The sequence below is a fragment of the Phalacrocorax carbo genome, chromosome 6, assembly GCF_963921805.1.
Source record: "Phalacrocorax carbo chromosome 6, bPhaCar2.1, whole genome shotgun sequence".
NCBI lineage: Eukaryota > Metazoa > Chordata > Aves > Suliformes > Phalacrocoracidae > Phalacrocorax > Phalacrocorax carbo.
This window is the reverse complement of record NC_087518.1, coordinates 5633855-5649302: the sequence shown is the minus strand read 5'-3', so window position 1 is coordinate 5649302 and position 15448 is coordinate 5633855. Positions and strand designations below refer to the sequence as shown.

Genomic DNA, 15448 nt, shown 5'->3' with positions numbered 1-15448 from the left:
GTCAGCCTGTCGCTGCCCTGAAAAGCAAGTTTCTTCTTATTGCCAAAAAAAAGTGCAGAGTGGTCTTACTAATTATTCAGACATGCTCTATAATGAGAATCTTAGTGCTCCCTTCCAAGATAGGAACCGCTCACTAAAGCTCCCATTTGTCTGATACGGTGGCTGATTAGAATTTGTTTCTTGAATTGTAAAACCGCAGCTTAAAATAAAGCAGGAAGGATAAACAGCCTTTTATTCTGCATAAAACTCAGAAAGTGGCCATTTTGGTTTCAAGCTGGGTTTTTTTGCCATTTATTTACACCAGAAGGATAGAAAATTGGATTAATTTTTAATAGTACTTCTTAAACAACATATACATCTTCATGGGGTTTTACTGTCTGCATCAGTCAGGACATAAATTCTGTGGACAAAGGGTGGATCAGAAGGTATTTTCTTTTCTTTCTCTTAGGAAAAATGACTTTTTCTAGAACAGAAACTTGTACCAGAGTGCCCGCTCTTTCTAGATTATATTGTTAGAACTGATTCCTCAGTATGAACTTTGAAAGCTCATGGGCACTTTACATATTGCTGGATGATCTGGACATAGAAACAGGGGAAAAAAAGTAAAGAAGTTGAACGGTGTTTTCCAGAATCTACATTTATTCCTCACTTTAGGTCCTGATCCTAGGTGATCTACACCCTGTAGATCCTGACTACAGGGTGTACTTCACCTTTGTATCTACACTGTGTTTACAATTCTGTAATTTTCAAAAGCCTCTACAGCAATGCAGAATTGCAATCACAGAGGGCAACGGACTTACCGGCCTACGCCATATGTTAAACATACGGACTGAAGATACGTTACTACCCTGTAGAAGAGCCTGAATTTCTAAGGATAACACTTAGCTCTTTCTGAAAAGCAAACCCTTCTAAGAGCATTTCAAGTGGGCCACCCAAAGCCTAGCACACGCTACTGAGTCATTTAGAAAAACGTAATAAACTCGAAAGTGTTATACACAAAGGTGAAGGAGACACGCGCTCCACTACCACCCCAGGACAGTTTGAAAGCCATTACCAGTTAATGGCTCTCTAGTGGTCTACAGGAATTCAATCAGTGGTCTCCCCTTGTACGCTGTATCTGCGCTGGAAAAGCCGCAACTATGTTAGGAGCGTACTGGTGAGCTACGGTTGGGGGGATCCCGCAGCACAGACCTGAGCAGGCTCAGGGCTGAACCCCAGCCCCTCCGCATGGGGCCGGGGCTCTACCTCCTCCCCCTGCCTTCGCCCTCCTGGCTGCTCATCGGCGTGCGTATCGCTGACTCGCACAGATAACTATCTGTATTTAGGAGGGGTTTCATTTACGCAGAGTCCGATGCCTACAGTTCTCGTGGTGGTACGGTTCATCACCCCTTTTTCTGCTGGGCTGGGGGGCAGCAATGGCAAAGGGGCTACTGCGCAGCATCAGAGAGCAGCGGGTCGTGCCCATCCCACCCAGAGCCAAGCACCCCAGTGTCCCCCTGCCCGGCGCCGGGGTCCCTTCGCAAAGCGCTGCAGGTCCCCCAGCAGCACGTGCTACCTTTAGAAACCATGACGCAACAGAGCACGGGGCACCTCGCGCGTGGCCCCAGATATTCCAGAAATTAATCTTTGAGTAACTTTTACCAACTGCAGCACCACAGATCTATTACAGAATGGCACAACTTCCGAGATGAAAGCGAAAGTACATGTTTGGAGAGCCAAACCAATGTAACATAAATACTGGGTACACGCTGTTACATGTCATTTTGCAGCGCAACATGCGAAGGGCACATGAATCATTAGTGAGAGAACAACCCTGGCACCTACCCCAGAAATACCTCAGTCAGCACCCAGCAGGAAAGAAGAAAAGAAAAAAAATAAAAAGAGATCCCAGAATCATAAACGGAGGCTCAGTTCCCACAGAAAGATACACTTAACAGCGTTCATCTCTTTGGAAAATAGAGGTACTGTATCCAAGATACGGCACCACTAACATTTTCCACATGGCTGGGCATGGATTGGTGAGTGGCCTTCTCCTAAACAACAGCATCTCTATATGCCAGCTGTTGGAAAAATGAAGACATGATGCATTTTGCACTCTGTTCTCATAAACCCTCAGTATTAATTCAGATAGAGGAGGAGAAGAGTCATCAAGTTTATTTCAAACCCGATTATGCCACGTTCAGCCACGTTGTGCGGCCACGCTGCAGTAGCCTCCTCGCCCAGCATGCCGGAGTGTGAAGAACAATCCTTTTATATCCACAGCATGACTTGGCCAACTTTAAAACGCAACAACTAAAAACTCCAACGTCCTTCTGTCAGTTTAACTGCTAATTTGCAATGGATTCGGTTACACTTCCCGTTTAAGGCAAGTTCTCCCTGAGCGCTGGCTAAGAAATCTTGGGCAAGAGGAAGCAGCAACCACCAAAGAATTAAAAAAAAAAAAAAAGTAAATCTCACCCACAACTTCAGAAAAGGAGGCAGGAGCCCTCCTGCCGCCTGCCCCCGCCGGGTTTGCAGCTGGAAGATGGCAGCAGCCCTGCAATCTCGACAGGTCCCACTGCAGATGGCGGGGGTCTGCCCCGAGGCTAGAGAGAAGCTGCGGTGAGGGTGCCAGGCCAGCCTGGGCGGCCAGGAGCACCGGCGAGAAAGTCCCCTCCTATCCCTGCCATCTCTCTGCCTCTGAAGATGACTCAGAGGTAGGTGAGGCACGAAGGATGCCGTTCCCTACGAGGGCACAAACAGAGGAGAGGCTCGCCCTCTGTCAGGACAAGGAGCGGCTCTTGGGACGGAGTTGGATCACAAACCTCCCGGATCCTCGTGCTCTGGCAAGGTTTCCGCACGAGATGGCTGGATCACCACAACACGGCTCCTTGGGCCATGGGCTCTCTGCGACCAGCTCGCCCCACCAACCCACCTTAAAGACCCTCCTTAGGTGTCAAAGAAGGCAAAGGGAGGAGGATCTTAAGCATTGTAACTTACCTGCAAAGCCAGCCGCTAACTGAACTTGATGAAACACACAGGAACAGACTGGGACTTATTCAGGTCTTTAAAACCGGTGAAGTTGTATAGGTTGGTAAAAGCGCTGTCAGGACCTTAATTAACCAGGATTGAAGTAAATACGTGGTTTGGGAAAGGTCCTCTCAGCCCCCACTAGTTCAACCCTCCATGTCTCTCTACTCACTCATAAGTGCATTTTAAAGCAGCCTTTCCCCTCTTCCCCCCCCCATGCCCCCCACCTCCCTCTTCTGCTATGGCATGAAGATACAAGGACTTGCATCACTCAGCTTCTGGTCCTTGTGGGTACCTCTCTGTGGCACACGCTCTGTGCACATAAAGCACTAAAATAGTTTCACAAATTTATTGCAGAGTTTTATCAGAAATACCATTTCGCTAACTATTGATAAGAAAGAATAACCAAAGCTTACTATTTTTTCTTCCTTCTCTCATACCACGGTTGGTCACATGGAAGAAGCGCTCCTTCCAGCGTGGCCTAGACTGGGCAAAAAAGAAAAAAAAAACCTCTATGTATGAATTCACTAAAAAGACTAGCTTCAGGCTGGGTAAAATAAAGTAAGTAATGGTTTCACTGCACTGATCCGAACAATCAGCAATCACTCACAACCCTCTGCTCGTCCTTCCAGGCACCGACTGCCGGATCACAGCCTGGTGAAGGAGACAAAGTACAACTGCAAGATGGCAACTAGATAAAAGAGCAGAAAGGTTTGCTTTATCTGAACAAGCAAGCTGTAAAGAAAGGAACTGGTGATTACTGGTCCTGCGAAATCCCACAGAGATGCCTTGGGGAAAAAAGGACTAAAGAGTATATATGTGTTAAGGGTGTCAGAGAAAGAGAGATTGGTAGAAGACTCATCTTGATACCTCTTCAAAAGGCATCACCTCCACTTGCCACCTCTTCTCATCCTTCTTCAGTCACCACCAGACAAAAGACACCAAACACATTTAAAGGAAGAGTCAGAATACCCATTCCCCAAGAGGATCAGAAGTTATACAAGAGGGTCTCCCCTGCCTGACAAAACTCCTCTGCTGCTTAGTTTTCCCCAAGAGAGTGGGCAGGCTACAGCCCCACGGCAGAGGGCACCAGGATACCTGGCGACCAGCCCCAGGACTAACATCACACTGCACGAACGGAGGAGTCTGCCATAACCCGAAGCAGACGCTGGCTGAAGTTAGCGAAGCTCCTGCCTTCACATACAAAAGTGTTTTATTTTAGAAGAGACAGGTTTGTGGTGATGTTGCCCCTGGGCTTCTGGGATTTTGTTTGTTTGTTTTTTTAAATAATTTAGCGAGTTATGCCTCTGTGTAACATATGAAGGTGATTTGATGTGGTAATTACCTATTACATTTGACAAGGTAATTAATGTAGCAAAATACCACTGTACAATGTGTAAATTCAGTTTGCTATCATTAAAACATGTGCCTGCTTAGCAAACTGTTCTGCTCATAAAAAAAAAAAGGAGCGGGATAGAAAACTCCCACCTCTGCGTATTCATCTAGAAAGTATCTGGACTGACCTTCAGCTTCAACTACACTCCTGCCCCAACAGACATTCTCTAGCAGGACCAGAGAACTCTAAAAAGTAATAAAAGAAAATGAGCAGCATCTTCCAGAAGCAGCACAGAACTTTGCAGACATCTTTAACACCTCAGCTAGAAACACCTGAGACTTTGATGTCAATGTTTGCTTACCACTCAAGAATAAAATGTCCCTGAAAACTCCTTTCTTTTCAGAAATTCCCCTCCAATGTGTCAGGTATATCAACCTGGAATGAAGGGTTGCACTGCTCTTGGAAAATGAAAACCAGCAGCATCACTGAGAAGATGCTCAAAATTTTTCAATCACTTTAAATGCTCTGGTGACTTTGTCTCTAGATGAAGCCATCCAAGCATGCAATGACGTAAAGGAGAAGGCAAAGACCCATGTGCAAAGCTAAATACAAAGTAACAGGAACAGAGTAAAGATAGTAAATATTATTAGTGCTAAATAAGTAAAATATTCTGAAGTACAGAATACATTCAGACCATGTTCTTGGGCCTATGGAAAAGAAATTGCATTCTTGACTGAAATGCTCAAAAATCAAACCCAAAATTTTCAGTGTTTATAACAAGACCTTCCCAGAGTTATCGAGCAGGAGGATTAATACCTGCTTACAGCTCATTAGAATGTCCTAAACAGTTTATGGTTTGAAAAAATCCTGAATACAATATTTCTACAGAAAGTCTATTATAAGAAAGAGTAAGTAAGTAAAGCAAGTAAGAAAACACCACAACCATCCACATACCAAACCCAAGTGATTTAGAAACAAAGGTATCCAATCTGTAATGCCATATTTAAGAATTCCCTATCCTTATGCTTGTGGACTGTATTCTCAGTAACCTTTTAACAAGAAAACCCAGGCACTTTTCTGAAATCATCTTCATTGCCAAAGGAACCCTTGGAAATGCAGCAAGGACCTGCTGGCTGAAGGTATTTTTAAGTAGCTCTGCCTCTGTACTACAGGTATTTCCATTGCAGTAACCACTACACACACACCAGAAAAACTCTTAAATCCTCTCAAAGATGAAGGCTTGCACGATAAGTACCAAGGAGTATCAAAGCTAAACAAAACTCCTCCCACCCTTAATTCAAAGAAATTTAGAGAAGTACTTTCAGAGGAAGGCGGCCCCCAAAGAAACCCTTAAGAGAACGTTAACCTATTTCTTCTTACCAGATGCAACCCACTTCATAGTGCTCATTCCTCTGCTGCAGAGGACAAGACTCACATTGGGACATACGTGCTTGTGAGAAGATGGGCTAAAAAAAAAAATCCACAAGGATGTTTGTCCTGCAGTTTCCTTACCTGTTTCACAAGAGAGTACTTGTTTAGGGCATCCTTGGATGCCACGGTGGGGCACCAGCAGGGCTCATTACCCAGCTCCAAGGTGCAGCTAGAGACACAAACACACCTCCCTGCCCAACAAACTGATGGACAACACCATGGGTTTCATCAGCATGACCAAGCCACACCGAGGGTGTCCCCACTCACCCTTGTACACCCCCCTCCTTCCTCACTCCCCGCGCCCAGGACCCCAGCGAGGCACCTGCCAGGAGAAACACGATCCTGGCTCCTTTCATACCCAGGCACGAAGTGGCAAATGGGAGAAAAACCTTTGCTTTCTACAGGTTCTTCTATTACTAATAGTTTTGATTTTATTATGTGGAGGTGAGAAACAAAACCCGAAATTTCACTGAAATGGGGCAAGGGGGAAAATAAGGGAAGAAAAAGAGTACTTTCTGTGAGGGATACACATTTGAATGATTCAACAGGCTAACAAGTCTTGGCTCTTGCTTGAGCAGAGCAGCTGCCGACCTCTTACTCAGACAGGGGAAGCCATCCAGGTGCAGCAGCACTGGATGCAGGAGCACAACGATGGGCTGGGATCCTTCCCAGCCCACGCTCCTGCTACGAGAGAAAGAAACACCCAGTAACAGCAGGACACCCATAAGACCACTACGCCGGTGAATCTGAGCTCCCCGCAACTCCCCGACATGGACATACTGGTGACTTACAGTAATCTCAAATCCGAGCTGCTGGAGGCAATGTCGACACCTGCCTCTGGTCCAGATGCACTTGCACCGCTGGTGCAAGAGCCTCAAGAACATCGTGAGCTCATTGGACGGTGGGACCAACGTAGCTTAAAGAGACGAGTTAGAAAAGTTTCTATCTTAGCAAGATTTAGAAAAACTTAATTAAAACACGTTCATGTAGGAGAGTAAGGAAAAATACTTTGGAGCAGCTGCAATTTTATCTGAAAGTTCATGTACACTCACATAAATCTAAAAATAAATGCTATTTTCTCATTATATGAGATACTGAAATCTTTTAATCCTCTCTCTCACAAACCCTGTCTTCTATACACACGGAAGCAGCACTACCATTTGCACTCTTCTCTTAAATATTTTTACTCATTGCTTTAGTCCAAAAAAAAAAAAACCAAAAACCACCACCCACCACCACACTTGAATCTATCACCAACACCTTAAGGATCATGTAGGACAATCCTGGAAAGCAACTGAGAAGTCCGTGGCGCTCCACAACACTTTGTATTTTACAGAAAGAGCCTCTATTATGATGAATAGAGATGAAAACAAAAGTCATTCCTCACGTAAGGGTGAAAATGCTTCACACATATAATTAAGTTATACATGGAGAATTTTTTTTTTTCAGTGCTTTAATTATTCGTCAGGTATAGCATTGTTTTACTGTATGAAATGTTTGATATACAGAAAAGCTTATTCTTTCAGAAGTATAATTTCAGCTTCTGTTCAATTATATTCTTCCTACCAGTAGCTAAAGAGAGTTTTGCTAAATCATTGCAAATGGTGTTTTCAGTTAGCAAGAAAATTCAGTCTTGCACCTCTCCCCTTTGCTCCCCTCCTGAGGCTTAACTACGTTGTTTTCTTACAATTAATTATTTAGGTCGTTCCAGTAACAATATATTATTACTGCTGTACAGTCTCACAGACATGAGCTGAGCGGTGATACAATTCATTGCTGTTTCGTTCCGCCTAGGACTTGTACCGCCTGAGAAAAGAAATTTTCCTTCAACTTAAAACTTGCTTAAACTTAGCTATTCAGCACTTCACTGTTATTTTTCTAGGACGTAACTAGCAATAAAAGATTGCTATAAATACGTTCTCCCTATATTCGTGCGCTGCGTAAATATACTTTAATGGTGGTAATTGAAATTTGAATAGGATGCCAACACCTCAGGCAGACTGACGCGACATTTAATTTATACAATTAAACACGAGGGTGGGGAAGCACTAAACAAACAATGTTTGCTAGTTGTATGTTTTACATGAGACCTATTTTCTCAGTTTATCTGTCCTGGGTTGGGTTCGGTGGGGTAACGTGTCACGAAGCAGAGAATTAGCTCCTGGTAGGGTCTGTCACCGGGAAAGAGAGATGCTGGCCATGAGCGGGCACCCATGCCGCCAAGGCACGGGGATCCTGCCGCAAATGCCCAGACGGAGCTCAGGAGGAGGGATCAGCCCATCATGGATTCACACAACAAACCTAAGAGGAAAGAGCCATTTTCAACCACGTGGGCTTGACCACCAGCTCACCAAGCGCAAGGGGGTGCCTTAATTCCCTCCATAGGATGGGCTCCAGCCCTGCCCCTATATAACCTGACATTTCTAAAGACTCAAAAGGTATGCTCCTGCCAACACAAATCATGGAATAAAATACGGAAAAAGCCAGGTATGCAACAAGTCACCTACACATAAAATACAGCTTAATTGGGGAAGCAATCACAGAGCTGTACAAGTATTTTTTTCTACTGCAATACAAACCAGGGAAGTACAAAGTCAGGCCCTAACTTTGCTGTACATACCAGGGCAGAGAGGCAGACATTACAGCCCAATGTTTTAAAGCTGAGCAGATTCAGGTCCTCTCATCCCACCAGGAACATCCCCTCTTCAGATAAACTATTTCTTGTAATGTGTTTAGTCAAGGAACTGTGTTTCTGTTAGCACACCGATTCATCACAGCACACCGAAGTATCTCTGCCCATACTAAAAATGCAGAACACATCTTTTATCAAACAGTGCCCAAGAAGAGTGCCTATAATGATCAGAACTGCAACCACTGCTAAAGGAAACGGTAAAAAAAAAATGCAAGAAAGGAGAAAAAAAGTCCATTTTCTACACTGGTCACAGGTGAAACGGCACCCTTCGTATATGAGTGCAGAAAACTTAGTCAAAGTACGGCAGAGGGCACGTGTGCATGGACACGCACATGCTAGTGCAAATTCACATATCGGCAATATGGGCTACTTTTAATGGATATAAAAATCAGTGAGGGGGTTTTCCTCTTTCTGAATCCACGCTATATGGCCTATCAGCATTATATCAGCTTTTAATGTAACCAGGGCTACAAATCAGGTATCTCCCTTGGTAGTGCTGTGACTCTGGAAAAAGCAGGTGCTATTTCCAAGTACGCATATGGGCAACCATTACAATGTGAAATACGCACACGGTGATCGGCAAGGTGGAACGGGAGGTGAATACAATAACGCCAAGACAAAACGTGGGCAGAGCTAACAAAACCCAGTTCGTACCACAAACGAAACGAGTCAAACAAAATCTCAGTTTGCCTTGTATGGCACTGTTGAGCGTACCAGTCTTTAGACATGAAGAGTGAAAACAGGCAGGTTTCATCAATGCCAAAAGCAAAACTTGCATGACCTTTCCAGGAGAGGAGGATTTAGGGCTCTTGCAGCACAAGATACAATCTGCAGGTTTGAAGAGACATTGCAGCCGTACACACAGACTGCACCGCCTTCCAGCGTGACATTCCGGTTCATGATGGCTTTTATGGACACTGAAATTCAGCCAATTCACCTGGTCCCACCAAATCACAACGCTCAACAGCAAGCGCCCTCGTGGCGAGACATACCCCCTGCCTCACCAAGAGCACCCCTCCTTGAGGGGTACACATCACCCGTCGCCCTGTGTCATAGGCTTGAGAACCACACCCCCATGCCTACAACACAAAAAAGCATGTAGCAGTTTCCTTTCCTTTGGAGAGCCCATGCCCCTTCTCCAGAGCATGTTTCCGCCTCGTTATCAAGAAAGTTAATAACACAGCTGACCTCACGGAATAGGCATCACCAGTGAGATTCATCAGCAGGCAATAATAAACTCAAATAAATTAAAGAGAATGAAAGTGAAATATATCAACTTTACCCATTATTGTACCACAAAGCACCTTTAATCCACTGTTTCAATTCTACCTCCAGTTGTGCATTAAATATATATCCAGAGCAGATTATTTTTTTCTCGGGATTATTTTTGTCTTTGCACCTTTCAGGGAAAATGAAGTCTCATCTTGCTTAATCCGCATCATATAAATATGTTGGTTTATTACCAATAACTACACTCTAATCCTGTTTGGATAATTTATCAATGTTTCTGGGTTTGAAAAATATAAAAAAGGTATCATCTTATTTTTCCACCATTAGCATCATATTTACCAGTCATTATATATTTGATTTTAAAAGCAGACTGAGCTGCTTACTTAAAACAACCTTGAGATCTTTTTTCCCATCTCTCCCTTTGCCATACACTACAGTGACTGTAACTGTAGGCCACAGTCGCTTCATTGTTTTAAAATATAAAGATAATAAGAGACGGTGTTTTAGCTTCAAACACACGTGCTGCAGGACTGTGCCTGAGTTGCATCAACTTTCTTCAGCCACAACAGAGTTAAAAAGCTCACCGTGAACACGGCACAACCCTGGCCTCTACCAAACTTAAGAGAAGTAGCATTAAGTTTATTAAACTGGAAGGTAACTGTTGACACATACTTGCTTTCAAGGGGTCCTTGGCAAGAAAGTGGCAGCAGTTACAACAAATTAACAGCGTACAATAAAAACGCCATAAACATGCAGCATACATAATAAATCCAATCAAGTCTACAACTAGCACAGATAAAAATGACAAACGGCTACTGTCTCTGAAAATAAAAAATATACATTTCTCAAATGCTGCTGTTCATCATTACAACATATTTTTGCCCCTAAATCTAAAATACAAATTAAGTGATTTTAATATGAACAGCATTGTACATAATATATTTACTTTCTCATTTCCCCCTCTCCTTCCCCCCTCCCCTCCTTTCTAGCTTGCAAAACCAGGGAAACTCCTTCAGCGAAGCCTCCTTTGGGCTGATTAGCTTTTTAAAGATCTGTGCTGTATTCTCCATGTTTATACAGATGTTAGCCGAGCAACGTGCAGCAAAACACAATGAGTAGCCCCGAACTGACAGCACGCAAATACCACAGTACTTATGGCGACTGTTGCTCCATAATTTATTGGCTGACTGCATTAATTTCCTGCATCTGATCTGTTTCTAATTCTAGCTGCTGAGGTTGGGATCTGAAATTTCTACCCAATACGAGGCATTTTAAAAAGTTTGAGCAATATACACTGAATTTCAGCTCAGAAGAAAAGAGGCCATCTCAAAAGGGAGCAAACGGAGGTGAATCCGGGTCCATTCAGCATCTGGATATCTTTATTGCCAGATTCAAGAGCCCTTCTTGCTAGCGAGTAGCAACTTGGCAAGGTGCAGCTTTGAAGCCTCTGTCTGCTGTACCTGCATCGATATTCCAAAAGGAGCTGCCGCAGTGGGAAGGCTCGCACACGAGAGGGAAGATTAACAAGCTCACTTGCAAGAATAATTAAAAATATATATGTGTGTGTGTGTGTGTGTGTGTGTGTGTGTGTGTGTGTGTGTGTGTGTGTGTATAAAGCACTTCAGCTGCACAGACTCCTCCTTGTTAATCAAAGGGGGAAAAACAAAGGACTTCCTTAAATATTACCTATATGGTAAGTGGAATAACATAAGTAAATTATAACAATTAAAAGTCATTAAAGAGAGTAATTAAGAATAACTGTTTAGGTAACAATGCCTTTCTTGAAATCCTTGTAACAGAGGTTCGACTTTTTAATCACTCTTTTGCAGTAACTTGCATAACTTGAGAATAATTGTGGATTTTTAATTTTTATACATCTGAAAGAGCATAAAAGTGAAAACCATAAATTATATGCTAACTCCAGCTGTTAAATGTTGGCATTTTGTCTTAAAAAAAAGTTCAAAATCTGTTTCCTTAAACCAAGGAAATGTGGAAAAAGGCCATCCTGCCAGTGGAAACATTCAACAGCAGAAAGCTCACGCTGCGGTTTCTTGCCGAGGCAGCAAACTTCTCTAAAAGGGAAGTTACTGCCAACTCAAATACTGTTTGCTTTCACACCCAAGAACAAACTGTGTGCATGGCGAAGGCTTCCTGAGGGCTCAATGCAGCTGGAGCATGCTGAATAAAGGTAACTAATGTCAAAGCTACTGTAAACTTGTTCTCATTTTTCTATCAGCAAGTTATCATCAATGGAAACAAGACTATTATTCTGCCATCCTTCCTTTAAAAAAAAAAAATAGAGAGAGAGAGAAACGAACTTTTATTTACCCTCGCTTTAATCCTCTAGTTCAGGGTATTTTCTTGTTACTGTTTCTAAGTGGACAAGCCCAGGGGCTTGTTTGCAAGACTTTCCCCTGCCCTTTCAGAGGACAGGTCAAGCTCAACTTCATAAGCACAATAAAGATGAATTTCCAGGGCTGAACACAATATGCAACAAGGTTCCTCTCCCCGAGCAGGAAATGCAAAGGGAGGGTTTCGCTGCAACTTGACAAATTAGAGCCAGAAAGCTGTGCCAAAGCAAACACAATTACTGGGAGGGCTCAGCTCTAACGAAGATGACAGTTAGATGGGTGTCCTACCATGGCCGGTGACGGTCACGCTACTGTTACGCAAGACGGGTGTGCTTTTGCTCACACGAGCGCCTGTGCAGAGCTGGGAAACAACTGTTTCTTCAGAGTAAGTGCAGGTAGCGGCATCCCCATCTGGTCTGCCTGCTGCACACAATATTAGAAGTGCTATCATTTTCAAAAATATGTATATGAGATTTTTCTTCCTCGAGAGTATGCCTGAAAGTTAAAAGCCTGAACTACTGCATTTACAGAAAAGGGATTTTTCCCCTTGCTCATAAAAGAAACCTGAGAAAGTGCGGCTATTGTGACAGCATAAGATAATAGCAGTTTCATCGACGATTCCACTTTGAAATCAATAGCTATATTATTTTGAAATACAATGAAGGAAGGAATTAAGATTCTTGTAACATCTAAGAAAAAACTAAACATTATCAAATCCTGCCTTCCCTCTTCTAGCCAGCTGGCATACCCAGAATCAAACACAGCTAATCATTTAAAGGAAGAATCCTTTTCAAAGTAGAAAATCACACTGTTTATTCCAGAACTCCTACTCAATACTATTTTTTTCTGTGTACTAGTGCCTAACACAACACTCTGAAATGGCATAAGGCACAAACGCATCTTTATGAAAGAAACCATGAGCTTGAGCGAATGGACGAGTCTACTCAGGAGTCAACTCTCATGCTTCAGCTGAGCTCAGGACAAGGCTGACGTGGAATTACCACCACCGTGACCTTACCCACCTCAATGCACACGTGCAGCTGCACAAAGTTAGCAGTCACCTGCCTTCCTATAATTTTGCCACCAAAAAAAAGGGTAAAAATAAAAAAAAAAGAAGTTACAACACACAACATTAAGCATTAGCCCCCCGCGCATGGAAGGAAAAAGCTAGTTTTTCCTTTTGAAGAAGGAAAGATAAAAATTTGTCAGCTCTTCTCCAATAACAGAGCTGCAAAATAAAAGATGCTTCTCGCCAGGCCCCTGCGATGATTGATGTTGCATTGTCTCCCTCCTCCATCGCTCCCTACCTTCTCTGGTCGCTGGTGGAAAACCAAGCAGCCACAGACACGCAGGCGGATCTCGCACCTTCTCAGGCCACAACCCTCCAGCGCCGGGCTGCTGCCAATGTCCTTGCAACCGACAGTAAACAGGCCACAAGGTTCAAGTTAACTGCAGAGCGTTACTACACTGAACATCTGGTCATGAATGAACGGATTGCCCACTAACTCTCAGCGTTGGGCAGCTGATGAAAAATTCAACATTTTCCTTGTTGGCACAGTTGTTTTGGAGAATTCTCTAGAGCTTCCTGAATTATATTAAGAAAATTTCACTGCAGCAATCTATATCTGTGAGAACAGCTGGTGTTGAAAGGGATCTGCTGCACTCGGTGTGCTGGGGGACCTCCTGTTGGATCACGCTACTCTTACTACATTTGTCCTTGAAAACTTAGCTCTGCCGCGAGGTCCTACAGACAGGACTGTTCGACTTAAAAAACACAGGGCAAAAAAATAAATGTTGAATTAGGAAGGGCGGCTGGGTGAGAGGAAAAAGCTCTCCCGGTCAGCCAAAGACACTCGGCATCTCCGCTTGCTCACGAGGCTCAGCTAAGCCAGGACACGGTTTATTCTCTGAGACACAATGTTATGATTTCTCGCCACTTTCTTCCCTCTCCCAGTATTGTTTCAGTTCAGTAACAGAAATCTCCATTCTGATAAACTCTGGGTCAAACAGCTGAAATGCCTCAATAAATTGTACAACAAAGATTTCCCTCCCCAAAGTCCCTCGCTGAAGCGCAGCGCATCAATTGCGCAATTAAAACCGGCTCTACGCCACGCACTGAACTAATCTAAAACTAAAAATTGAGAAATCAACCAAAAAATGGGAAGAAAAAAAGTGAATTCCATCTAGAGCTCAAAAAATGAGAAAACAGCAACACTATTCATTTCAGGACAAAAAAAAAAAAAATTGACTTTTACATCTTAAGATATTTTAAAGAAATTAACTTCTTGATAGCGTGATAGTATAATAATAAAACATGTATATCTTTTTTCTTAAGGAAGTGGTAAACTTAAGTCACGCTAAATTTAGGCTATTATCTATGCAGCATAAATTTCACTTCTGTGTATAAATGCTAACTTGCATATTTCTCCATGGTAACTAAACTATGATTAAAACAACAGTGAAACCAGCCTTTAAAGCCACCTGTTTAACTAGGAACAACCTAATTTACAAAAATACTTAAACTTAGAAATTTCATGGGAATCTAGATCATGTTTTTCCCAGTAGAAAGCTCACTTTTCCATGATCGCATAATTGTAATATACTCAGCTTAGGTTGGTAATCATTCTTCCCCCCCTTTTTCTTTTTTTTTTTTCCTGTTTTTTTTTAAAGCACTGTAATTTTTTCATGCATTGTTCAGCCTAACACAAGTGGTATTTAAGATTATAAAGAATAAGTCTCTAATAACCCTTTCCGAAAAGGAAGTTATTTTGCTCCTTTGAAGGGATTAATTTACCTAGAAAGTATCTTCATGTTTTACAAAAGGAACAAATGAAAGAAATGAGAAAATCCCAAACTGAAATTCCCATTAGATATGGTAAGACACCTTCAAAACTCATTTTTCTGTTGCGATATCCTTGTAATTTACTAATGAAGAAATGGACTGTTTTTATGGGTCAAATTAAAGAAATAATTATAATACGACCCAGAATAGTAAAAGTGTAGGTACAAGCAATATTTTCTTATTTAATTATAAAGCATAAAAATAGATTTGAATATGAATCATTTTTAACCATAGAATTAAATTTAGTATTTAAATACCGAAAACCCCTTGAAGTAGAAATATAATCATAATAGGTTTGGTGTGAAATACATGACTCATATTCATGACACATATCTAAAAATGCCTCATATTAAAACTTTATTATAATAAAAAATTGATCACCATTTTTGTCTACTGGTTTTCACATGATGTAATACCTAAGGCCAAATCTCTGGCTTTTAAGTAATGATGAGTGAAGTAGTTTCGCAGTAACACCTCATAAAACGTTCAGAGTCCATTTCATTTACACTTGCCCGTCCAATGTCATATACAAACGTACGACGGATGCTAATTAGGTA

The 15448-nt window shown here is 42.4% G+C and overlaps 1 protein-coding gene across 2 annotated transcripts in view; it reads right to left on the bottom strand.

Moving 5' to 3' along the window:
- FOXP1 (forkhead box P1) overlaps nucleotides 1–15448 on the bottom strand; it is a 391149-nt gene that overhangs the window by 260901 nt on the left and 114800 nt on the right. Inside the window, exon 3 of one of the 2 annotated variants that reach the window (XM_064453468.1) lies at nucleotides 3426–3495. The exons of the other annotated variant lie outside the window; for it this stretch is intronic. The gene's annotated coding sequence lies outside the window, so the exon portion shown is untranslated. The remainder of the gene's footprint in view (nucleotides 1–3425; nucleotides 3496–15448) is intronic. 2 annotated transcript variants of the gene reach the window in all.